This window comes from Salvia splendens, chromosome 8, assembly GCF_004379255.2.
Source record: "Salvia splendens isolate huo1 chromosome 8, SspV2, whole genome shotgun sequence".
Taxonomy (NCBI): Eukaryota; Viridiplantae; Streptophyta; class Magnoliopsida; order Lamiales; family Lamiaceae; genus Salvia; species Salvia splendens.
Genome location: NC_056039.1, coordinates 30,835,727 through 30,862,086, shown reverse-complemented (window position 1 = coordinate 30,862,086; position 26,360 = coordinate 30,835,727). Strand labels below are relative to the sequence as shown.

The 26,360-nt window shown below is 43.5% G+C and overlaps 1 pseudogene; it reads right to left on the bottom strand.

Moving 5' to 3' along the window:
• Positions 1 to 316: 316 nt before the first annotated feature.
• Positions 317 to 4,463, bottom strand: LOC121743777 (annotated as a pseudogene).
• Between the last annotated feature and the right edge of the window lie 21,897 nt (positions 4,464 to 26,360).

Below are 26,360 nucleotides of genomic sequence, written 5' to 3'. Positions count from 1 at the left end.
AAATCTCTTCCACTGGAGAGGGGGCAGATTGTATTGCTTGATTGGGCTTCAGTTACAACACAGACTTGCTATATGGTTTTTATCTCCTATAGAATACCAGTTTCGAAATATCAACGGGGTCCATCGGTTTTGATATATCAAGGGGTCATGGACGAGAGTAGAAAGATGCAAACTATGTATGCAGGAAGGCTGAGTAGATATGTGAAGAGTGTGTTTTGACTCGGTGTGTTGTTTTTAGTAAATGAAAGTAATAATGTTAGCAAATTCACTTTATATGTTCATATGAAATATACAATCAGTTTACTGCAGCAGAAAGTAAGATAAAAGACATTTTTATTGCATGATGCCTCGATTCGAAAAGCAAAATTATTGCAAAAACAATTTAGTAAAGAATCAAACCACCAAATACAAAATGTTGCAAGTATCTAATTGATCGATTGCAACAAATAATTCAAGCTAAAGAGGACCCCTTCGCATTCTCACAGGAGAAAATTTCATGTGGAAGACATTTTTATTCGGGGAAATGATGGATCGAATTAACACTTGTCTTGTGCAACCGAAAACAGGAGAGGGAAAATTGTCCTAGATACGATCTTGCGACTTCCAGAATGATCTAAATCATATTTGTATATCTGTTCTACTTTGTTCTGGTGATGACTAAATGCGTTAATTCTACAAGCGCCCGTCTCGACCTCTGCACAACCTCATCCTCATTTTCCGGAAGGGCATCGATTGCAGCTGATGCAAGGCTAGCATGCTTTGCTGCTAGCTCTCTGGTTCTCTGAATTCCATTACTCATTGAGAGATATTCTAGAGCCTATAGACAGAGAGAGAGAGAGAGAGAGAGAGAGAGAGAGAGAGAGAGAGAGCTCAATACTTTGGATAGATGATATCCACACATTTCTCTTTTTTCAAATAGGCACATGAGGGAAAGACTAATCGATGGTGTTGACAGATGATCAAGTAACGAAGCAAACCTACCCGGTCCACATTTGAAGACTTTTCAAATCCTTGGTTGACAATCAACCTAAGTTCAGGAAATTCCTCAATAGCGAACAATATAGGAGCGGTAACAATCCCCTGAAAAAAATTATTTGGAATTTTTGACATGTCATTTTAGAACCACATTCATTGTTAAGGCATTTGTGTAAAGTTCAAATGAAATGGAGATACTTACATGGCGAATGTCTGACAAGGATCCCTTCCCGAGGGAAGTTGATGTGCCGGTGAAATCAAGAACATCATCGATTAACTGAAATGCTAACCCCTGCAAAAACACATGCAAACAAGATTTCAAGATAGAACTATGGCAGGTAACAGAAACAACAGGAAAAGTTTTTTAAAATTAAAGTCATGATAACAGTATTATCATTATTATTATTTTATAGTAGTAATAAAGAAATCATGGATGAGAACATGACATTAAAAACATTTATAACAACATATTGCAACGAATATTCGAGGCATCCAATATGCACACAGAATATACACAGAAAAGAGGATAAAACTAGAACAACAGAGAATTCAATACCCACCCTCCGCCACCCCATCGCGTAACATCATCTTACAACCTTAGGCTAATATGAAGCACGTTAAGACAGCATGTAGTCCACTAAAAACACAATAAACACTCCCAGTTTAATTGTAATTTGTACATAAAAGAAAGAAAGCAGAAAAACACAAACCAAGTTCTTGCCGTACTCAAAAGCCAAATTTGAAACATCTGCCGTTTGTCCAGCAAGAAGGGCAATAGCCTTACAACTATTGGATATCAATGATGCAGTTTTGTAGTACGTCTTCTCCATATAGTATTCCATGCTGAACAAAAGCAACACATACAATATTTTAGGAAGAAAACATAAGATAAGATAAGATAAGATAAGATAAGATAAGATAAGATAAGTGTGTGAAAGGAGAACAGTTATTGATATCATGTGATATTGTTCTGCATGTTACCAATACAGAGAAAACAGCGAAACAAAAAAAGAAGTCATAAGCCCAGCTATCAGTATACCTGCAGCGTTGATCAGATGTAGTAGTCATTTGCATGGTCTCACCAGTGACTAGATGTTCCACGACTTTAGCCAGGAGAGAAACAACCTGTAGCAATTACAAGAAACATAAACGATATTCTTGAACATGTGTATGATTGGCCTTCTATAGTCACTCTATGCTTGTGATGTAAGTGTGTAAAGAAATGCTTATCCTCTACATGTAAAGGCTTAAAGTACCTCTGTGTGTTTTCAAGGAAGCAAGAGCAACACAAGCTCTAGATAGCAGGAAATCTCCAGCCAACACCGCTAACTGCAATTTAAACAAAGAAAACATGACTCGTAGACAAATAACCTAACTCAAAAGTCGACAGGACTAAGATGATCTTTATCTGAAAATCAAGTTCCTTGCCACTTTTTCTTATAGCCGAGGGAGTTCAAAAGGATACAAATCATATACCTTATTTCCCATAACATAGTTCAAAGAGCCGATACCCCGCCTTGTATCAGCATCATCCAACACATCATCATGGAGGAGGCTAGCAACCTATTACATTACATGGATATTACTAAAGGAAGATTCAATTGGCCAAGGCGCTCAAAATAACTAAAACAAGAAATTATATCCCATAAACATAGAATTGTAAGTATGTAACATTGTGACTTGCGAGAAAGTAAGACACCAAAAAGCTACAGAATACCATTCTCTAAATAATTCTGGCATAACTAATTTTATAACCCAAAACTCATTTGAATGTCTAAGAATGAGACATGAAGTGGAGCATTGTGCAAACAGCTTTCTAGGAAGAGATAGAGTCACTAACATGGATCATCTCTGTGATCTCAGCAATACACTGTTGTCTTGTACGCAACTCTGAAGACAGGGTATTAACTGCAGCCTCAGATATTTGCCTTTGGATTGGTAAGTCTAGAGCCGTTGCCATCAACAAAAGGACCTGCATAAGTAAATCAATTACCAAAATTTCAAATCAGTCCATCATTTTTTGCACAAGAACACAAAGAAAAGGAAAATCAGCGGTGTAACAAGTAAGCACGCAGAAATCAGATTGGGTTGACAATCTTACTGTGGGTCTAAATCTCTTTCCTTCAACTCCCAATTTGAAAAAATACTCTGCAGCTGAGGCAAGCTTAGGAACCTATATGAGATTAATTACATGTGAATTACCTTCATTACACATCCATCTTGGTAAAAATAATCAACACCGTACATGTCATACCTCCGCAACTACCATGGACCTCAAACGATCCGCGAGAATCGACAGTTCATCAGCAACAAGAGAAAACGGGTCTACTTGCTCCTGCCATACAAAGAAGAAGGTTGGCCAAACAATAAAGCGCATCTAAACCAACTGGAAACAATGTACAAAGATACAAATATTTATCGCAGATTAGTTAAGTCAAGGCAATTTGAAATTTTGAATATCAAGACAGTTTAATCATCAAATAAGCAGTTAAGCACTGACCTCAACTGCAGAGCTACTCTGAAGTTGAACCTGTTGCCCAACCGTACTAATGGCATTTGACACCCATGAATAAATAACTCTGCAACCCAAAACCTACTAATAAACAGTAAAAAAAGAAATATAATACAATGTAACGATAAAAAAGGGTTAATTACAAAACTAAACACAGCACAAACTCATACATAAAGAGCAGTGAATGGTTGCATATGCATCGCCCTAGTTAAACAAATGTCACCAACAACAACAGCTAGCAGCCCCGAGCTACAGAGCATTTTCCATTTACCCGAACATAATTTTTCAGGTTAAGATGCGGAATCAGAGAATAAGCTAGGTTCCTCTATTCTTAAATCCTAAACATCACTGTAACAAAACTTGATAAAAAATGATTAGGAAGGCAAAAAAAAGTAACTTTCACAACCCACTTATTAATAAAGCTTGCTCTACCCATAAGAAAGCTCCATTTAGTATGAACTCATTTACACCTACCAACTGATCGATCAAATTACCATAGACAGAAAATATAATAGCTCCGAAACAAGCTTCACTAATAACGCGAATTTCAAAATCCAGAGCTGAAACTAATAGGAAAACAGCTCCACCTAAGCACACGACGCAAAAACACACAAAACCCAGACTGGCACTAATCCATTTTGAGATCAAATACGAGGGCGTGAGTTCACCTCTCGAGAAGACTGAAGAGGGTTGCGAAAGTGGGAGGAATGCTCGAGCAGCAGCGGCGCGCTCTCGCCACTCCCAAAGACGAGTAGACCCATTGACCACGGGCGTAGCCCGACCTCGCTAACCGGGCGAGCCCTCTGGCCCGCATCATCTCACTGCGTATTTGCTGCTTCTTCAATTTTCTCGGATCGGAACAGTTGGTGAGGGGAAATTTATTGATCGGTGATCGGTGATGATAAAGGAATCATAAGCCGACATTAAATTTTTGTGCGAGAAATTACGAAAATTGACAGACGGCTCCGAAACCACATGACCTATCTACTCCTTCCGATCCCCCCAAAATACCTGGCACGAGTTTTAAGAAATACTCCCTCCGTCCCGGGCTACTCGCTCCTTTCATTTTCGGCACGGAGATTAATGAATGAGTGTATAGGAAAGTCAAAAATGACGGCTGTAGGTGAAAATTTTTACTAAAAATGGAAAGAGTGCAAGTAACTTGGGACGCCCAAAAAGGAAATAAGTGCGAGTAGTGCGGGACGGAGGGAGTATAATAGAAAGTGAGTTGAAAAAGTTGGTAGTCCTACTTTTATATATTAGTTTTATAATAAAATGTGGGTGTGAATGAGTTAGTGGAATATAGGGTCCACTACCAAAAATGGTAAAAGTGAAATGTGATAAATTTTTAGGGACGGACGAAAAAGGAAATAGGTGACAAATTTTCAGGGACGGAGGGAGTATGTGTTTTCATGGCAGCCATTAAATTTTCATCTTGGCCCAATATAAAAGCCCATTAATTGACTGGGCTTTCATATGATCATATTCATGTTCATTAAAAAAAATATTTTTACTAAAAGGGATTAAAGTTAATAGGACTAAACTAGAAATCAAACTAATGATAGTACACTACTTTCATAATGTATAGACACACATATATAAACACTGACGTAGCTATGTGGAGAGGTGGGAATCCATAATTTTAGCTATATTCTTTGTTTTTAAATAAGATAAAAAATAATTGTAGTACACTGTTTATCATAATATAATTAACATTGGCAGAGGTGGTTGGGTGAGGTCCAGGCTCCCCGATAGTTTTAAACTTTTCTAAGAGTATTTTAGTAGTTTTATAGTAGAGTATTCAAATTAGCATTTATAAATATCATTATTATTATTTAATAATTCAAACTTTAAAGTAAAGAAGTTGCTTCGTGTTGGAGTTTTGTTGCTACTAATTCAGTAATTCATTTATCTATAGTTGTCATTCTATTTATTTTAAATATTTGTATTGATTTTAAAAACTTATTGTGAAATAGTAGCTTCTTAAATCTCAATGTCCGGCTTCCTCGTTCCATAGCAAACCAAATTGTTTTGTTTTTTTTTTGTGTACGTAGAATAGTTCATGATACCAAAGATCTCAAGTTCTAGACGTGACATAGTATAAATTTATGTTCCTTCATAACAAAATACGCCGTTTACTACTAATATAAATAGTAGCCACTCTTTCATGTAAAAACAAAACCTTGTCATTTCTAGTACTAGTGTTAACATATGTGCTATGCACGGGCCATAAGAATTTTAAATATGAATACGAATATATTTAAATAAAGAATTTACCACTCCCTAGTGAATGAAACATTTCAAATTCAGCAAACGATTTTATTCAATTTTATTTTATGATCTAAATGAAGAAAAACAATAAAATTATGGACAAAGATAAGATGTGACACTAATGATCAAACAATATGATTTAATTTGAGTAAGATTTATAAATAAAGAATATATGTTTGAGAAAAGATCAAAGAGTAAAAATCAAATAATCGGAATAAACAATGCAACTGAACAAATGTGATCAACAAAATATAAATATTCATATATAGGAACAAAAACTTAGAAAATAACAGCAAACCAATAGTCATAAGTTCAGAAAAACTTCTTTGAGAACAACAGTAACGGTGGATCGCCTCTACTATTATCATCATCTTTACAAGCCAAAAATTTAGACATGCACGACTCGTAACTCGTGACTCAAAGATATTATTCTATTATTGATCTCATTCTCCGTATGTACACTGAGCAAACTGTAGGGGCAACCATCTTATGGCAACAAACTACCCATTAAGTGGTATTTTGGTCATGCAAACGAAAAATAGGTGGAGGACGGCCAGTGTTCATTCTATTATCAACTTTACCTCCCGTTGAGGTAAATCCAAACATCAAATTATATGAAAATAAATTACAAAAGACGAACAAATGATACTATCATGCACAATACATGAAGTAGGTTGATCAAGAACAACATCACTTGAAGTTATTGAACTTTGAACGATACACCAACATTAGCTACAAAAAAAATTTTAGTAAGTTCAAACACAACAAAATACGATTCAAGATATAATTAAATATTTAACATAATTTTTTAATAAAATGAACATAATAATTACAAAAGAATACATAATTATTTCTCAAATTATTTTTCTTTTATATACATACATTAATAAAACAGGCCCAAAAAAAATTATATACCCAAAAGATATTATACTCCAGCCCAAATTAAGTAAAAGCACAGTCCAAAGATTTTTTAAATAAAAATCTCAAACATAACAGCCCAAATTAATTATAAGAATAACCCAAATATTAAAAAACTAACAGTTCAAAGTGGCCCAACCGTGTTAATCCAATTAGAGCATCCACAATAGAGGACTAGCCGGTGGACTAGCGCTAGTTCGTGTGCTAGTCCACTATTTGGGCGGCGAGCGGGTGACGGACGTCCCAGACGGACGAGGTTGTCCGTCGGATAAGGCGGACGTCCGCCTCCTTGTTCGGCGCTCGTCCGCTATTTGTGGGCAGCGACGGACAAAGGTAGGACGTCCCATTTTTTTAAAAATTTTTTTACTTTTTTTTATTTATACTCAATATTTACAACTCAGTTCACTTCATTTTTGTTATATTGATAAACATCAACAATTAAAATGAACTAATCGTATTTTTTCAATTTATTTTATTAGCTAGGGCGTTGGCTAGTCCTCAGTGTTTGTCCACTATTGTGCAGTGGGATGTCCTAGTAATGTGGTAGTGGGTGGGAAGTCCTAGTGACGTGACAGAATGTGTTTTTGGGAAGCCTAGTGCTAGTCCGTGGGGAAGTCCTTCCTATTGTGGATGCTCTTATCCCAAAAACCATGATCTCAGTAGAGCATCCACAATAGTGGACGAGCCGGCGGACGAGCGACCGCGAGCCGCTCGTCCGTCGCGCTTGCTATTGAGATCGGCGTCCCGCTCACGGACGAGTCAGACGGACGACCCCTCATCTGTCAGTTTTTGCGCTCGTCCGTCGCGGTGTCCGTCGTCTCGTCCACTATTGTGGGCGCCCGACGGACGAGAGCAATTTTTGATTTAAAAAAAACTCTATATATACGGCTCGTTTTGGTTCATTTTCATTTGCACCACTTGTATTAACGAGTTTCTATCTCTCTACTCTCATTTCTATTCAAGATAAATGGAGCACCACGACAGCGACTCCCCAGCCACTAGCGAAACACAAACACCCTCGTTCCCGGTTGGAAGTGGAATGGGGGTCCAGATGCCGGGGATGATGCCGCCATAGTACTATAACATGTACGCTTGGCCCAGATGGCAGGGATGATGCCCCGAATAGCGGGCATGAGTGCCGGCACGGCCCAGATGAGCGGGATGATGCTGGGGATGATGCCCCAGATGATGACGCAGAAGAGAGGGATGATGCAGGGGCAGTCGGCCACTGCTGGGTCGCCCGGGGACAATGTCTATCGCCCCATTATTGATTTCTTTACATGGGCATCCCAGACATGTACTCCACTGGAGTCTCAGTACACTTATGCTGAGACTTTCTCACTGCAGGAGTTGGGTCTATCTCCGGTTAGGGTGCCTCCCACTGAGAGTCCATCATCTGCAGGCCGTCGGGGTGGTTCAAAGAAAGGCAAGAGTAGAGGCAGGGGCGCGGCAAGGGCAAGGGGGTGGCGGGTGAGTCCTCGCAGTCGAGGGCTGGGGCGGAGGAGGCGGGGGCTGAGGCGGATAACGACTACGATGAGATACGGCGGACCGTGTGGAGTGAGGAGTGTGTGGCTTTGTTAAAAGCATGGATCAATGTCTGCGATGATCCATTCGCTCGAGCAACCAGAGGATCGACAACATGTGGAAACGCATCTCCCGAGCCTACTGTTCGTTTAAACCGGCGGATGGAAGGTATCACACGGCTGAAGAGTGCCGGAAGATATGGGACCGACTGAAGACCACTGTCTCCCAATTTATCGGCCTATACGAGAACAACGGCCGCATGCTTACCGGCGGCCAGACCATGAACCAATGTTTTGAGGTATCTACTTCTCAACTACATGAGGTATATTGCACACCTAATTCACAGTATATAGATAAGACTTGTATTATCAATAATATTGACAATAAATTTATACCTAAATAAGAAAAAATTTTAAAACATATAACTGATCAAACATTTAACTGATAATTAAAATACTCATAATAGAAAAAGTCTTAAGATTATCATACTCTGATCTTTGGTCCAACCTGACCCAAAGATCCTTGCTGAATAAATCTCTCATCACCTTCAATTCTATATAAAAAAAACATCCAAAATCAGTTGGAAATAAGATGATAAATGACTATACAGCTGCATAAATAATTTGAAAGCAACAACTGTAAGGAATTAATTACAATCAATAACTTATACCTTTTCCTAAAATCTGTAACTACATCCAAGTCAGCATTAATCAGAACCTTTGATGCTTGAAAATGTGTAGATATTCTCATCACACCTATCAAACATAGACACAAATATTAACACAGTTTATGACAGATAAACAAAGAAGAAAAACAACAAAAATAATAACTGAGAATTTACAGTAGATAAATATCACAAAATAAATTCAATACAGAAATAGCAATTGAGAAACAGGAAGAATGAAGAAGATTCAATAACGGGGAATGCAAATAAGAATTTGATAAGAAACTGAACCAAGTTTGTGCTGCTGATTCGGTTAAGTGTTTTCAATTGTGAGGGGCTGTTGAGTGATTGTAGAAGTGTTAAGAAAGGATATTTATAGGGAAAAAATGATTAGCATGCTCTTCAAAAAAGTAATTTATGTTCCCAATGAAACATAATAATGAGAAAGACCTTCCAAATAACAAAATTAATATATACTATTAGTTAATAATATTTTGACTGATAAAACAATTAACAACTAATATGCAAAAGTTTAATAGGAACTTTTTTAAATTAATATTAAGATAGAATTAAAATTACATAATCGCATTGGTCAGATTAGGCCCAGATTTTTTCATAAGTTTACAATCAACAACTTTATGTAAGGCCCATTTCACTTATTCTATTATTCAATTATTATTATACTATATATAGGTGGTTGCTTGAATTAATAAAAACAAACAAAACCCTAAAGAAGCTTCAGCCGCCCTTCACTCTGCAGGAAAGAGGAGAAAGAAAACTCCAAGGAAGATGAAACGGCAGAAAGGGCAAAATGATTACACATAGAGCACACTTGACATGTCAAGCATGTCAGAATTACTAAACCTAGTCAGAATTATATCATCCAAGTATAGCTCACACAATAATATGTAATTTCTACTATAAATCCTTTCCAAACTAATAAATACTCTACATGATTGTTTACAGATAATGAAGAGATTCATGATTGTGAAGGGTGCTAACTCTATACATGAAACAAAGAGAAGGAAGAAGAGGAGGAAGATAATACAAAAGGTATAAAAAACTCATTAGTATAAAAGGGTTTTCAAATATTATCTGAACAAAGTGAGTAGATACATGTATAAATTTAGGAGTTAATCTAAAATTTCATCACCTTAGTTATATAGGATATGATTTAACCTTAGTTATACATATTTTCATACTTAATCAGTTGCCCAAGTTTTTCATAATAAAGCTTATTTATTCGTTATATATCAATGCAAAAACGTCTAACTATAGAGAATTGATATGGTGAGGAGCTATTTATGAGCAATGGATGAGCGCCTGTTACTTTCTTGTCTTCTCTTTCTTTCGTTTTTTCCCCTATCTCTAATTTCTTTCTCAAATTCTCTATCCTCAATTCCTCCCTTGACGGGGTACGTACTAAACAAGCCCAATAGCAGTGACGGCCCATCAGCCCAAAGCCCAAGGAAGAGTATCAGTTCGGCATTACCAAAGAGTTCGGCCCCAGCCTACAGCTCGGTAAAAGCCGACCAATCAAGCTCTACTCTCAGATCGGCAAAAGCTGCTCGGCAATAGTTCAGCAGTTCGGTCTCAGTATTCGACCGAACTGGGAGATAGTGGACTCATGCAGAACCTCCACGACCTCCACTACACGATCTATTTAGTGGTGTCAACTCATGCAGGATCTCATGCAGGATAGCGGACCAAACAAAGAGATAGTGGACCCATGCTGGATCTCATGACCTCCACGACATCCACGACCTAGTTAGTGGTGATGCAAGCCACGATCTTAATTCAATGTATAAATAGAACTTAGATCAGATAGACTAGGAGGAAAAAAGCTCTCTAGACATCAAATATCATATAGCAAGTCTGTATTTGTAAGCTGTAAACCAGATCAAGCAATACAATCTTGCCCTCCTTTCTTCCCGTGGACGTAGATTTACCTCAGTAAATCGAACCACGTAATTCCTTGTGTCGTGATCTATATTTTTTTTACCCGCATTTATTACCATCAAAAATTCGCTCAATCATCACTGGCGCCGTCTGTGGAAACCAGAGAACCAAATCTGTGATAAAAGCGAGTTTTTGATCCTCTTCCACCAAAAAAATGCATACCAGATCACATAATACCCGTGCTTCCGTCCGTGATAACCATGAGGAAGCTAGTCCAGCCCGCAGGTCTGGAAAACAGCCTCGGGAGAAATCTACTTCCAGTTCTCACGGAGAAGGAACAAGCCGCTCAAAGACTCATCGCACCGAGTCTTCCCAGCAGCCCGATTTGAACGAGGCTGTCAAGTTGTTTTTGGCCGAGAAGCAGGAAGAGTTCTTAATTTTCCTGCAAAAGGGCCAAAAGCCGGAGACGAAAACGGTGGATTCTCCCTCCTCATCCAGACATGAAAGTCACTACCGCAGTAGTGCCGTGTCTTCCAGGAAGAAGAATCCTCAACCCCGACATGTTCCTGTTCCTCCTCGGTACCGGAATCACAGGAGAACTCCATCTCCTCCATACCGAAGAGATGTCGGGTTCGCCATGTACGGAGCATTGAAGACTCCGTTCTCGGACGATATCACCCGAACTCCCTTGCCACAGAACTACCGAACTCCGTCGATGACTTATGACGGGTTAGTGAATCCTCATGACTTCCTGGGACGCTATCAGTATAACATGGCGAACCAGGGTCTCAATGAGGTCCATATGTGCAAGCTGTTTCCCGAGCTGCTTATCGGGAACGCAAGAAGGTGGTTCGATAGCCTCCCCCAAGGCAGCATTAGATCTTACCGAGATCTAATGGATGCTTTCCACAGGAGGTTCTTTCAGAAAGCAGAAGCCCGAATCACTTCGGCTCAGCTGCTTTCTATACGTCAAGGTCGCGACGAAAAGATCAGCGACTTTATGACGAGATTCCACAAGGAATGCCTACAAGTAGATGATCTCAATGATCTACTTGTCATTTCGGCATTCCAAAATGGAATCCTGCCCGGAGCTCTCTACAGAAAGCTCGTGGAATGCAGTCCGCAAACAGCTCAAGAGATGTGGGACATTGCGGACCAGTTCTCCCGTGCCGATGAGGCAGACCGTCGCAAACGGTCTTTAGACAGCTCATCCCGAGGAGACAGGAGGAAGCCCGATCATAGCGATCAGGGACATCCTCGCCGAACTCCTTTTGAAAGGATTCAAAGGACTCCGTGCAAGACCGATTGGGGCCACGTCTCAATCCTGAGAAGCCGCCCGCTCAGTTCGTACCACTGAACAAGTCAAGAGCGGAAATTTTCGAACTACATTCCGATATGTTCGAAAAACCAAAGCGGATGACGAAATCGGCCGCGCGTCGACCTCAGGATCAATATTGCTCCTTCCATCAAGACCACGGTCACGATACCGAGGAGTGCCGACATTTGGCTGCAGTATTGATGCTCTTGTGAAAGCAGGGACGTTAAAAAAATACCAAGCAAGCAGCCGAAAAAGAACAAAAAAGCAGAGAGGTGCGAACTGCGCTCCTCAGGATCCGAAAAAGCAACAGGACCCGAAGACGATGACGAGCTGCAATATGATGGAGTAATCCTGACTATTGATGCTCTCCCTGCCGGGAAGACTAAATCGTCCCTAAAAGCAGAACGCAGAGGTTCCAATCAAGAGGAGCCAACGCATAAAAGGCTGAAGCAGGACGAAGTGATTACATTTTCAGATGCAGATCCCGTCCCGGCCATCTCTCCTCATCAAGACGCTATTGTCATCCAAGCCGGAGTGGCAAACAAACTGATCCACAGAGTGTTTGTGGATACCGGAGCGTCAGTCAGCATTCTTTTTTAAAGAATGTTTCGATAAACTAGAAGTGGATCCAGCTCGGCTCAGTCCGGCTCCACTTCCTCTGAAAAGTTTCGCCCAGGAGGACACCCGCCCTGAAGGTATTATCAGCCTTCCGATCACGGTGGGAAAAGCGCCTACAAGCTCCAGTACGATGATCGATTCTTTGTGGTAAAAGCTCGGTCCCCGTACAACATTTATACTGGGAAGAGACTGGCTCAACACAGTTCGGCCATTTGCTCTACTTATCACCTCACCATCAAGATCCCCACTAAAGGAGGGGATAGCGGTCATCCGAGGTGATCAAAAGAGAGCAAAAGAGTGTTTGCAGATTGAGCTTAAAAGTGCGAGCAATCAGATCGGCACCATCAAGCATAGCAATCACAGCAGCCGGAGTCAGAGGCAGGGCAAAATGACCGAATGCACACCGGAGCCGAACTCGATGGTGTACGGCACTGAAGCCGTGATTCCGGTTGAGATCGCATACCCAGTCCCCGAACTCTTAATTTCTCAGCAGAACTGAATGAGGACGGACTGAGAGCCGAACTAGATCTTGCCGAAGAAAGAGAGAATTGGCCTGCATAAAAGCAGCCAAGTACAAGGAGCAAGTAGCCCGGTATTATAACCAAAGGGTGAAAAAGCTGCAATTTCAAGTGGAGAATCTCGTCTTGAGAAACAATGAAGTAAGCCGAGCAGAAAAGCTGGGCAAACTCGAACCCACATGGGAAGGTCCATATCGGGTGTCAGAAGTCCTCGGCCAAAGGTCTTATAAATTGACCCACATGTCAGGAGAACAATACCCGAACATGGCACATTTCCAACCTCAAAGAAGTGTCCATTTGTAAGAGACAGTCGGTCAGTCAGTCTTGTGTCTAGTTCGGTCCTAAGGGTATGTGCTTCTTTGTTTTTTACTTGTTTTCGTCTTTTTATTTGTCTATGTGCGTTTTGTCTGTCTATGTGCGTGTTCGTCTCTTACAAATGTTACTGAGTATCTTGTTCTTCGAAGGCTGATCCCCTTTTTAGAACATATATAAAGCAACGATTGTGAGTCCAAGCTTCTAAGGAGGATACAAGACCAAATTCAGCTTAAGAAACAAGCAGTTCGTCTGAAACGAACTGCAACAAAGGGAAAGTCCGATCCACGCGATAAAACTCGCCGAATTAGGACAAGGAAAGTCCGATCCCCAAGTAGGACAAGGAAAAGTCCGATCCGAGCGATAAAACTCGCCAAATTAGGACACAAGCTTAGTCCGGTCAAAGAAATTTACTTCATAAGACCAAAGACGAGTCCGGTCAAAGAAGTTTACTTCATAAGACCAAAGACGAGTCCGGTCAAAGAAGTTTATTTCATAAGACCGAGGACCAAGTCCGGTCAAAGAAGTTTACTTCATAAGACCAAAGACGAGTCCGGTCAAAGAAGCTTACTCATAAGACCAGGACGAGTCCGGTCAAAGAAGTTTACTTTATAAGACGAGGACGAGCACGATGAAATTTTTTCGCTGAGCTGTAAATACGCAGTGATAGAAGCGAAATGAAGATTTCATTTATTAAAACTTGTTCGGCATATAATTCTGCTGCCTACGAGAAGGCGTTACGCCATTACAAAGGACTATTCTACTGTCCATGGTTGCTAAAGTTGAGCCATCTATTCACAAAATCCTCGTGAAGCCGAGTTCGGCCATTCCGGGCAGCTGAAGAATAAGCAGGTCGACGAGATCTCTCTAATCGACCTACCGCCTCTTCCCTGAGCCCGGAAGCTCTAGCACCTCGGCGGCGAAGAGCCTCTTCACGAATCATTTGCCGATCTTGCTCACTCATAGTCACCGCTCCTCTGCGAACTTCAGTCCGTCCTCGTCTTGACGTCTCCGGTTGTTCCTGAGTTCGTTGCTGACTTGGAGTAGGGTTTTGAGCAAGTGAATCAGAGGTTTGAGCTGGAGTGCGAGCATCTGTTGGCGGAAATGCCTAAGGAATCTCTCGATGAGGACGCCGGGAAAGAATGATGTCGTACGAGAAGCCAGCGCCCAATATTTCAACTTGTTCACACTTGTTGTGCAAGCCGAGCTCTCCAGCGCATTTTCCTCCGGAGTACATGATATTCCTCCCACAGTTCGTCAACTCGTTCCTGAACTTCAGAGATGGTCATTCCCCCGCGCCTGCAGATGAAATCCTCATACGCAGTCCTCTCAGCGACCGGCAGTATTCAGCTCGGCCTCCAGATCTTTCTTTTCGGACTCTAAGTCCTTATTGTCGGCCTCCAGCTTCACTAAACAAGCCAAGAGTTCGTCATTCTTCATCTGGTCAGCTATGGCTTTTTTCTCAGCTTCGTCTAAAGCGGAAGAGTACAGCCGCTTCCAGTGAAGTACCTCCAGCTCCTTAAGAGTTAAGAATACAAAGCAGCTATGTCAGTTCGGCATTTCAGTTTACTGAGCAGGTAGTAAACCACAACAGGAGTAAAAGAGAGTACGAAAAGCTTTATACAGACACAAGTGTAGAAAGAAGAATTTTTCATTCATAAGAAAAAAAATTTTTACACAAGGAGGGCTTCAAGGCCATTTTAACAACAAGAAGAAACTAAACTAAGAGAAGAGACGAAATCATACTCCGCCAGCTCGTCTCCGCTCCTCGATGAGGTTCAGCTTCCTTCTCCTTGTCTGCCTCAGCTTCAGCCTCGGCCTCCCTGCTCCCCCCAGCCTGCTCGGTGCCCCATCACCATCTGCAGCACCTCTTGCTCGGCCTGCCCGTCTCCGGTCTGCTGATCAAGCTGCTCGGTCTCACCCTCTCCGTGGAAATTGGAGCGGTGAAACTGCCCTAAGAGGCAAAGATAGCCTCCATATTCTCGTCCCGTCAGCTCGCAACTACGAACTTGGTCAGCAGAAAGCAGGACCGAGGACGAAGCAAGCTCCTCAAGGAGCGGCAGACTCTGGAGACGAGCTGCTATCTCTCGGCCGTACAGCGCAGGACGACTTCGGCCCCTGCTCGGCATTATCGGTCATCAGTTTCAGCAGATCACCGACAAAGGCCGAAAATTGATTGCTCAGAAAGAGTTCTCCGCGAAAGCACGGAGAACCTCCCCTTGGGCAACCACGCGCAGCATCCCTCCGTTTCGTCTGCTCTCGCTGGATGATGAGCTGGGTTTTTGGCAAACTGGGCTTCATCCTGGGCCGAGATCCTAGCAGCTCTGGCCTTCTCAAAGTCTGCCTTAGCCTGTTCGGCCTGGTGACGAGCAGCCGCCAACTTCCTCTGCATCTCAGCATAATCGCTGGACGCTTTAGAGAGTTCGACTGCGACGAGCTTGCTGAGCATGCTATCCTCTGAAAATGGAAAAAGGAAAGAGTCAACAGAGGGGCCACCAAAAAAACATAGGAAAGAAGCAAAGCCAAAGAATCAAGAAGAAGAAGTTACCTCGGCAAAGTCCGTGGCCATGCAAAAGGCTCACAGACATGCTCCGAAGGGCGGCCAAGACGATGTCTCTCTCCGGCGCTCTTGGGGCTTCTGGGTCTTCCCCTTCCCCTTTGCCGAAGTGGACTCCGGCTTTTTGGATCCGAAGAAGAGGTCTTCTGCCTCTTCGGATTCTTCTCGGCATCAAGCGCCGAGCTGGTAGCCTTCTGTTTCTCCGGCTCCTTAACTCGGAGGATTTGCGGCTAATCTTATTTAGCAAGTTCACTGCCAAAAAGCAAGAAAGCAAGGTTAGTTTTCGCCACAAAAGCAGTAAGGCACACAAAAAGAATTCCTCACCCTCAGTCTCTTCGTCCGAAGACGAGGAGTCGAACACGAAGTCGCCCTTGACGAGCTCAGACTCCAGGTACTGCTTCCTAATCATAGGAATCTTATTGAGCTCGCCCTCGAGCTCGTCCAACGGTTCTAACCGAGGATGAGGAATCACGGACTTCGGCCCTCTCCAGGGAAAGCCCGGAGCCGCTGTCCTATTATAAAAAAAGAAGCGATGTTGCCACTTTGGCCACTTGGTTTTGCAGAAGGCCCTAAAAGGCTGTAAAGGGATCAAGTAAAACCAAGATCCTTTTCTCTTAAACTGGAAAAAATTAAGGATTGCCCTCAGAGACAGATCCTTATCTAGCCTACGCAGTTCGTTGGTAACAAAGGCCGATAAGTGCCTCCAAGAGTTCGGAGTCACCTGACCTAAAGGGAGTTGAAAAAAATCAAGCAGCTCTACAAAGGCAGGGGGAAGAGGAGAAACGAAGCCCGCATTCCAAGCCGGCTTCATAAACGGTGGCGTAACCCTCCGGCGGCGAGTCAGCCCTATGAAGGTCGTCGGGAATCGCAACCTTCCCCCCAGGAAAAAAAATATTTTCGTGTAGGGATATCACAGTATCCTTACTCAAGATGCTGTGAAAATACTCTACGGTCTTCTCCCCGGATTCTTTCCGGCTAGAAGACCCCTTACCCCCTTCCTACCGCTACCTGACTCAGAAGAAGAAGAAGAAGACATGGTTCTTACTCTTTGAAAGTCTGAAGAAATTCTGAAGAAATTCTTGAAAGCGGAAGGATATTTTTACGCAAAAGAGAGAGAATGCAGAAGAAGCAATAGCAAAAGTGTTCAAATGATGAAGAAAGACGTATTTATCAGATTCGGAGAAGATTTCAAAATCATCGCACCGTTTCGAATCCCACCTTTTCAGGATTCAACGCCGGATTTTACTGTCGCATTAATGCAGTCACGCGCAAGGCACGTCCCCTGACGTCAGCCTCCCCCGTACCTTTATCCAGAATGCCGAAGTGACTCGCTTCGCCGAAGTGATCACTTCGCTTTTCGGGGGGGTAGTGATGGGGTACGTACTAAACAAGCCCCAATAGCAGTGACGGCCCATCAGCCCAAAGCCCAAGGAGAGTATCAGTTCGGCATTACCAAAGAGTTCGGCCCCAGCCTACAGCTCGGTAAAAGCCGACCAATCAAGCTCTACTCTCAGATCGGCAAAAGCTGCTCGGCAATAGTTCAGCAGTTCGGTCTCAGTATTCGACCGAACTGGGAGATAGTGGACTCATGCAGAACCTCCACGACCTCCACTACACGATCTATTTAGTGTGTCAACTCATGCAGGATCTCATGCAGGATAGCGGACCAAACAAAAGAAGATAGGACCCATGCAGGATCTCATGACCTCCACGACATCCACGACCTAGTTAGTGGTGATGCAAGCCACGATCTTAATTCAATGTATAAATAGAACTTAGATCAGATAGACTAGGAGGAAAAAAGCTCTCTAGACATCAAATATCATATAGCAAGTCTGTATTTGTAAGCTGTAAACCAGATCAAGCAATACAATCTTGCCCTCCTTTCTTCCCGTGGACGTAGATTTACCTCAGTAAATCGAACCACGTAATTCCTTGTGTCGTGATCTATATTTTTTTTACCCGCATTTATTACTATCAAAAATTCGTCCAACCATCATCCCTCTACCTCATTCTTTGCGTTACCAAACACTTCTTTATCAAATTCTCCGTTCTCAAATCTCAATAGTCAATTTCTCTTTCTTCCAATTTCTTTCAGTTCCCAAATTCACACAGCAAGTCAGCAACGACGTTGCTCTTTTCTTCTTCAACTTATGAAAATCAATTTCTTAGAAATAGCTCCACTTCGATTTGTTAAAACCCAATTTCTTTGGAATATTAAACCCAACAGATAATTATCCGAATTCTAGGTTACTCTGAGAAAAATTATCAAATAGACAAGTACGAGCTTATCAAGATCTCAAAATCATTGAAGTTTTACTTACTCCGAAATATGAGAAAATCGGGTTTCTGGGGCAGTTTACATTAAAGATTATGTAAATGTACTCATTTTGTTATCTATTCCACATATGGGAAAAACGCCAATGAAATTGGCGTGTCTTTAAGTAAAAACGCCAATGTTAATGGCGTGTTTATACGTAAAGACGCCAACGTACGTGACGTTTTATAATTGTATCGTATTTTGGGCGTATTCTCTCCAATTGCAAGTACGTTGAAAAACGCCAACTTGGTTGGCGTGTTTAGTAGCAAAAAACGCCAACCTGAGTGGTGTGTTTACTTGTTTTTGCAAAAAACGCCAACCTGAGTGGCGTGTTTTCACAGGCTGATATACCAGCCGTGCCTCCAAATCGAAAAATCTCACAATTACACACACTTCGCGATTTCTCCAAGCTGAGTGTCTTCTCTCCGCGAATCGCCCTCCTCTTCGTGATTTTCGGCCTACATTCATTATCGGTGCTATTCTTCCCCCAAATTCATTCTATTTGGCTTTCGGCTAGTATGCTTACTTTTACATTATTAAGAGTAAGTGGTAGATAGTGCTAGGGTTTTGTAATGGTTGTGAATTGAAGTTATGCATTTTGGATTGGTTGAATGACATTATTGTTGATTATTATGTGGGGATTGGTTTTTGGGTTTAAGTGAATTTGGTGTATAAATTTGATTATAAAACCTAAACCCTAGGGTTGTTATAGCTAAAAAATTGGGCAATTGTTTTGGTTTTATGTGGGTTTTTTGGTTGATGTATGTTGATTAGTTTGAAACTTGTTAAATTTTGTTTATATGGTTAGGTTTGTCAAATTGAAATTGGACAAATTGAAATTGTTAGGTTAGGCAAAATTTGAAATTGGGTCAATTGGAATAAAAGAATGCCGGAGCCACTTATCAAAGGATGGTAGACAAGCTTTTTCGGCACCTGATTGGAAAGGAGGTCGAAGTGTATGTTGACGATATAGTCGTCAAAAGCAAAAGCACTCGGAGTACGAGCACAACCTCAAGTCCACTCTCAACGTGCTCAAGAAAGCCAACCTCAAACTTAATCCCCAAAAGTGTACCTTTTTGGTAGATTCGGGAAAGTTTCTGGGTTGTTGGGTTTCAAAGACGGACTCAAGGCAAACCCTCAAAAGTTCAAGTCGTTCAGAACATGGCAATGCCGAAGTCCATACATGACGTGCAAAGGCTAACCGATGTTAGCCGCACTGAATCGATTCCTTTCCCAGCAGCCGAAAAAGCAACTGCCGTTCTTCAAGGTGTTGAAAAAGGCACCAAAGTTCGAGTGGGAGCGAGCGAAAAGAAAAAGGCCTTGACGAGCTCAAAAGTACCTAGCCGAGCTTCCTATTCTCTCTGCTCCAACCTGAAGCCGAAGTAATATTCTTATACTTAGCGGCATCGGATCAAACCATCAGCGCGGTGCTTGTACGAGAAGAAGGCCTAAAGCAGCTTCCCATCTATTTTACAAGCCGAGCATTAAAGAGGTCCAGAAACCAGGTATCAACCTCTGGAAAAGATTGCTCTGGCATTAGTAAATGCAGCAAGGAGACTGCGGCCATACTTCTATGCTCACAAGGTATGCGTCTTAACTGATCTGCCACTTCGGCAAGTGTTGACCAAACCAGAAGCATCAGGCAGAATCGCCAAGTGGGGCTATAGAGTTGGAGAGCACACAATTGAATATCTACCTCGGAAAGCCATCAAGGGACAAGCCTTGGCAGATTTTCTTGGCAGAAGCAAAGTTCGATCAAGCATTCCTGTTATTGGCCGAAGAAGAATTCTGCCAATGCCCGAGCTAGCACACAGCCCTTGGAATCCGAAGTAGAGCCGCCGGACTGCTGGAGCCGGATTCCGTAGATGGAGCTTCAAACAAAATGGGAAGTGGAGCTGGTATTTACTTGTCGCTCCACGACGGACACGAGGTAACCTACTCACTTCGGTTTTATTCCCCACTACTAATAATGAAGCCGAGTACGAAGCCCTCCTGGCCGACTCCAGTAGCGCAAAGTCTGCTCGTCAAATCCTCAAAGTCCATTGTGATTCACAAGTCATAGTAAATCACATGTTGGGTACAAGTTGAAGCTCGTGACGAGAGAATGAAGAAGTATTTGGACAAAGCGCAAAAACATCAGCCGAAGTTCTTCTCCTATTTTCGGATAATCCGCATTCCCAGAGCGGAAAATAGCCGAGCAGATACATTAAGTAAGTTGGCCCTCAGATCCGAGCTCAAAGGTGGAAGATTAATGCATCGAAGACATTGATGAAGCCGAGGTACATTCAGTATCCAGCTCGCCGAACTGGATGACGCCGATCTTGCGGTATCTGGATCAAGGACAATTGCCCGAGGAATAAGAGAGAAGCTCGGAAGATCACGTGCCGAGCACTTCGGTACGAACTTCATGAAGGAGTCCTCTTTAGAAAGTCTTACCTCCAGCCGTTGTTGCGGTGCGTAGGACCAGAAGAGACGGACTACATCCTCAGAGAAGTTCATGAAGGATCGTGCGGTAGCCACATCGGAGCCAGAGCTTTAGCTACAAAAGTTCTGAGATGGGGATATTATTGGCCAACCATGGTACAAAGAGGCAGTGCCAGCTCGTCAAGAAGGTACGAAGTGCCAAATTCATGCAAAATGTCCCAAGGATGCCCGCAGACCGATCTATACACTATGCAAAGCCCTTGGCCTTTCATGCAATGGGGCATAGACATAGTGGGACCACTTCCTCAAGCTCCTCGGCAAATGAAATTCCTTATCGTTGCCGTGGGACTACTTCACGAAGTGGGTGGAGGCTGAACCATTAGCTACGATAACGAGCTCAAAGGCATTGGACTTCGTCTGGAAGCCCACATAGTGTGCCGATTTTGGCATACCCCACATCCTCATCTCGGATAATGGGACTCAGTTCACCGACAAGACGTTCAAGAATTGGTGCAAGAGCTGAATATTCAACAGCGGTTCACTTCGGTCTCCCATCCCCAAGCAACGGGACAAACGGAAGTAACGAACCGGATTCTGGTGAAAGGGTTAAAAGCTCGTTAGAACAGCCAAAGGACAATGGGTAGAAAATCTCCCTCAAGTCCTATGGTCCTAACCGAACTACACCAAAACCTCCAACGGTGATGAAACTCCGTATAGTCTGGTGGTACGGCACTGAAGCCGTAATTCCGGTGGAGATCGGCGTACCCAGTCCACCGAACTCTAATTTCTCCTCAGAAATTAATGACGACGGACTGAGAGCAGAACTAGATCTCGCCGAAGAAAGAAGAGAATTGCGTGCATAAAAGCAGCCAAGTATAAGGAGCAAGTAGCCCGGTATTATAACCAAAGGGTGAAAAAGCTTCAATTTCAAGGTAGGAGATCTTCGTCTTGAGAACACGAAGTAAGCCGAGCAGAAAAGCTGGGCAAACTCGAACCCACATGGGAGGGTCCATATCGGGTTGTCAGAAGTCCTCGGCAAAGGGTCTTATAAATTGACTCACATGTCAGGAGAACAAGTACCCCGAACATGGCACATCTCCAACCTCAAGAAGTTCCACTTGTAAGAGACAGTCCGGTCAGTCCGTCTCGTGTCTAGTTCGGTCATAGGGGTATATGTTTTTATTTGTTTGTTTCTTACTTGCACCTTTTACTTGTCGTTTTTTAAAAAAAAGTTTAAGTTTTTTTCTTTCATCTTTTTCATTTTTTCTCTATGTGTTTTGTCTCGATGTGCTTGTCGTCTCTTACAAATGGTACCAAGGTATATCGTTCTTTAAAGACTGATCCCCTTTTTAGATCGATTATTAAAGACTATTGTGAGTCCAAGCTTCTAAGGAGGATATAAGACCACAATTCAGCTTAACAAGCAGTCCGTCTGAAACGAACTGCAATAAGCCAACGATTGTGAGTCCAAGCTTCTCAGGAAGATACAAGACCACAATTCGGCTTAAGAAATAAGCACTTCGTCTGGAAACGAACTGCAATAAGGGAAAGTCCGATCCACCGCGATAAACCTCGCCGAATTAGGACGACCAAGTTCGGTCAAAGAAGTTTACCCTCATAAGACCGGGGACGACCATGTCTAGTCAAAGAGGTTTACTGCATAAGACCACTTCGGTTAACTGGGAAAGTCCGATCCACGCGATAAAACTCGCCGAATTAGGACAAGGGAAAGTTCGATCCCGGCGACAAAAATCGCCAAATTAGAACACAAACCAAGTCCGGTCAAAGATGTTTATTTCATCAGACCAAAGACGAGTCCGGTCAAAGATGTTTATTTCATCAGACCAAAGACGAGTCCGGTCAAAGATGTTTATTTCATCAGACCAAAGACGAGTCCGGTCAAAGATGTTTATTTCATCAGACCAAAGACGAGTCCGGTCAAAGAAGTTTACTTCATAAGACCAAGGACCAAGTCCGGTCAAAGAAGTTTACTTCATAAGACCGAGGACAAGTACGATGAAATTTTTTCGCTAAGCTGTAAATACAGTGTTAGAAGCGAAAACAAAATTTCATTTTTCAAATCTTGTTCGGCATACAACTCCGCTACCCTACAAAATGGCGTTACGCTATTACAAAGGACTATTCTACTGTCCAGGGTTGCTGAAGTTAAGCCACCTATCTGCAAAATCCTCTGGAAGCCGAGTTCGGTTGTTCCGAGCAGATGAAGAATAAGCAGGTCGACGAGATGCTATCCTCGACCCAACGCCTCTTCCCCGAGCCCGAGAAGTCCTAACACCTCGGCGATGAAGAGTCTCTGCAATAAGCATCTGCTGATCTTGCTCGCTCATAGTCACAACTCCTCGGCGAATTTCAGTCCGTCCCTGTCTTGACGATTCCGGTTGCTCCTGAGCCCGTTCTCGTCTTGACGTTTCCGGCTGTTCCGGAGTTCGTTGTTGACTGGGAGTAGGATTTTGAACAAGGGAACCAGAGGTTTGATCTGGAGTGCGAGCATCTGTTGGCACGATATGCCGAAGGAATCTTTCTATGGAGGGGCGCCGAGAAAGAACAATGTTGTACCGAGAAGCCCAGCGCCGCAATGATTTCACAACTTGTTGGCAAGCCGAGCTCTCCAGCGCATTGTTCCCTCGGAGTACATGATATTCCTCCCACAGTTCGTCAACTCGACTCTGAACATCTGATATGGTCACTCCCCCGCGCACCACGGATGTAATCCTCGTACGCAGTCCTCTCAGCAATGGTCGTATTCAGCTCGGCCTCCAGATCCTTCTTATCGGACTCTAAGTCCTTATTATCGGCCTCCAGCTTCACTAAACGAGCCAGAAGCTCGTCATTCTTCGTCTGATCGGCTATAGCTCTTTTCTCAGCTTCGTCTAAAGCCGAAGAGTACAGCCGTTTCCAGTGAAGTATCTCCATCTCCTTGAGTACAAAGCAGCTATATTAGTTTCGGCAGCTGTACCGAGCAGATAGTAAAATACAACAGGAATAAAGGCGAGTACGAAAAGCTATACGAAGACAAGTGTAGAGAATTTTTCATTCACAAGGAAAATTTTTACACTAGGAGGGCTTCAAGGCCATTTTACAAGGAAGAAACTAGACTAAGAGAAGGGAGACGAAATCATACTCCACCAGCTTCGTCTCCGGCTCCTTGGTCTGGTTCAGCTTCTTTCTCCTGAGCTACCTCAGCCTCGGCCTCGCCTCCTGCCGGCCTCGCCTCCGCCTCCTGATCGGCTTCCTTCTCCGGATGCCCGGCCCGCTCGACTTCGGCCTCCAGCTTCAGCGGCTCGGCCTCACCCTCTCCGTTGTAAGTCGAAGCGGGTGAAATGGGTCCCACGGAGGCAAAGATAGCCTCCAGGTTCTCGTCCCGATCAGCTCGACAACTCCGGACTCGGTCTGCAGAAAGCAGGACCGAGGATGAAGCGAGCTCCTCAAGGAGCGGCAGATTCTGAAGCCGAGCTGCTATCTCTCGGCTGTACAGAGGCAGCACGACGTCGGCCCCCTGCTCGCCCTTATCGGCAATTAGCCTTACCAGACTACCGACAAAGGCCGAGAACTGGCTGCTCAAAAAGAGTTTCTCCGTGTAAACACGGAGAGCCTCCCCTTGGGCAACCACGGCAGCAGCATCCCTCCGTTTCGTCTGCTCCCGCTGGATGACGAGCTGGTTTTTGGCAAACTGAGCTTCATCCTGGGCCGAAATCCTAGCAGCTCTGGCCTTCTCAAAGTTAGCCTCAGCCTGTTCGGCCCGATGACAAGCAGCCGCCAACTTCCTCTGCATCTCAGCATAGTCATTGGACGCTTTGGAGAGTTCGACGGCGACGAGCTTGGAGAGCATATCGTTCCTCTGAAAATGGATAAAGAAAAAAGTCAACAAAGGGGCCACAAAAAATACAGGAAAAAAGCAAGGCCAGAAAATCAAGAAGAGAATTCACCTCGGCGAAGTCCGTGGGCCATAAAAACGGCTCACAGATATGTTCCGAAGGAGGCGCCAAGACCACATCTTTCTCTGGCGCTCTCGGGGGCTTCTGGGCCTTCCCCTTCCCCTTTGCCGAAGTCGATTCCGGCTTCTTCGGATCCGAAGAGGTTTTTTGCCTTTTCGGAGTCCTCTCGGCATCAGACGCCGAGCTGGTGGTTTTCGGCCTCTCCGGCTCCTTGGACTCCGAAGATTTGCGGCTAGCCTTATTCAGCATGTACACTGCCAAAAAGCAAGAAAGCAAAGTCAGATTTTCTTCGTTAAAGCAGTAGAGCATAAAGATAAAGAGAAATCCTCACCCTCGGCCTCTTCGTCCGAAGACGAGATGTCGAACACGACGTCGCCCTTGACGAGCTCAGACTCCGTGTATTGTTTCCTAACTATGGGAATCTTGTTGAGCTCGCCATCGAGCTCGTCCAACGGTTCAGGCCGAGGATGACGGATAACGGACTCCGGCCCTCTCCAAGGAAAACTAGGAGCCGCGGTCCTATCATAGTAGAAGAAGCGATTTTGCCACTTCGGCCACTTCGTTTTACAAAGGGCCCTAAAGGGCTGTAAAGGGATCAAGTAAAACCAAGACCCCTTCCTCTTAAATTGAAAGAATTTAAGGATCGCCTTCAAAGACAAATCCCTTCCTAACCTACGGAGTTCGGCAGCGAAGGCCGACAAGTGCCTCCAAGAGTTCGGAGTCACTTGGCCTAAAGGAAGCTGAAAAAAATCTAGTAAATCTATAAAGGCAGAAGGGAGGGGGAAACGAAGCCCGCATTCTAAGCAGGCCTCGTACACGGTGGCGTACCCCTCCGGCGGGGAGTCAGCTCTATGATCACCGTCAGGTACCACCGCCTTCCCCCCAGGAAAAAAGTATTTTTCGGGTAGGGATATCACAGTATCCTTACTCAAAATACTATGGAAATACTCTACGGTCTTCTCCCCGGACTCTTTCCGGCCAGAAGACCCCTTATCCCCTTTCCTACCGCTACCCGACTCCGAAGAAGAAGAAGACATTTTTCTTACTTTTTGAAGGTGAAGAAAGTCTGAAGAAGCTCTTGAAAGCGGAAGAAAATTTCTCGAGAAAGAGAGAGTATAGAAGACGCAACAGCAAAGGTGTTCAAATGAGGAAGAAAGAGCATATTTATCAGATTCGGGAAAGATTTCGAGATCGTTGCGCCGTTTCGAATCCCACCTTTTCAGGATTCAACGGCCGGATTTTACTGTCGCATTTAATGCAGGCACGCGCAAGGCACGTCCCCTGACGTCAGCCTCCCCCTTACCATTATCCAGAATGCCGAAGTGACTCACCTCGCCGAAGTGATTCACTTCGCTTTTCGGGGGGGGGGGGTAGTGATGGGGTACGAACTAAACCCTAATGGCAAGCCCAATAACAGTGACGGCCCATCAGCCCAGAGCCCAAGAAAGAGTATCTGTTCGGCACCAAAGAGTTCGGCACGACCAAAGAGTTCGGACTCAGCCTACAGCTCGGTAAAAGCCGACCAGTCAAGCTCTCCTCTCAGATCGGCAAGAGCTGATCGGTAAAGTCCAGCA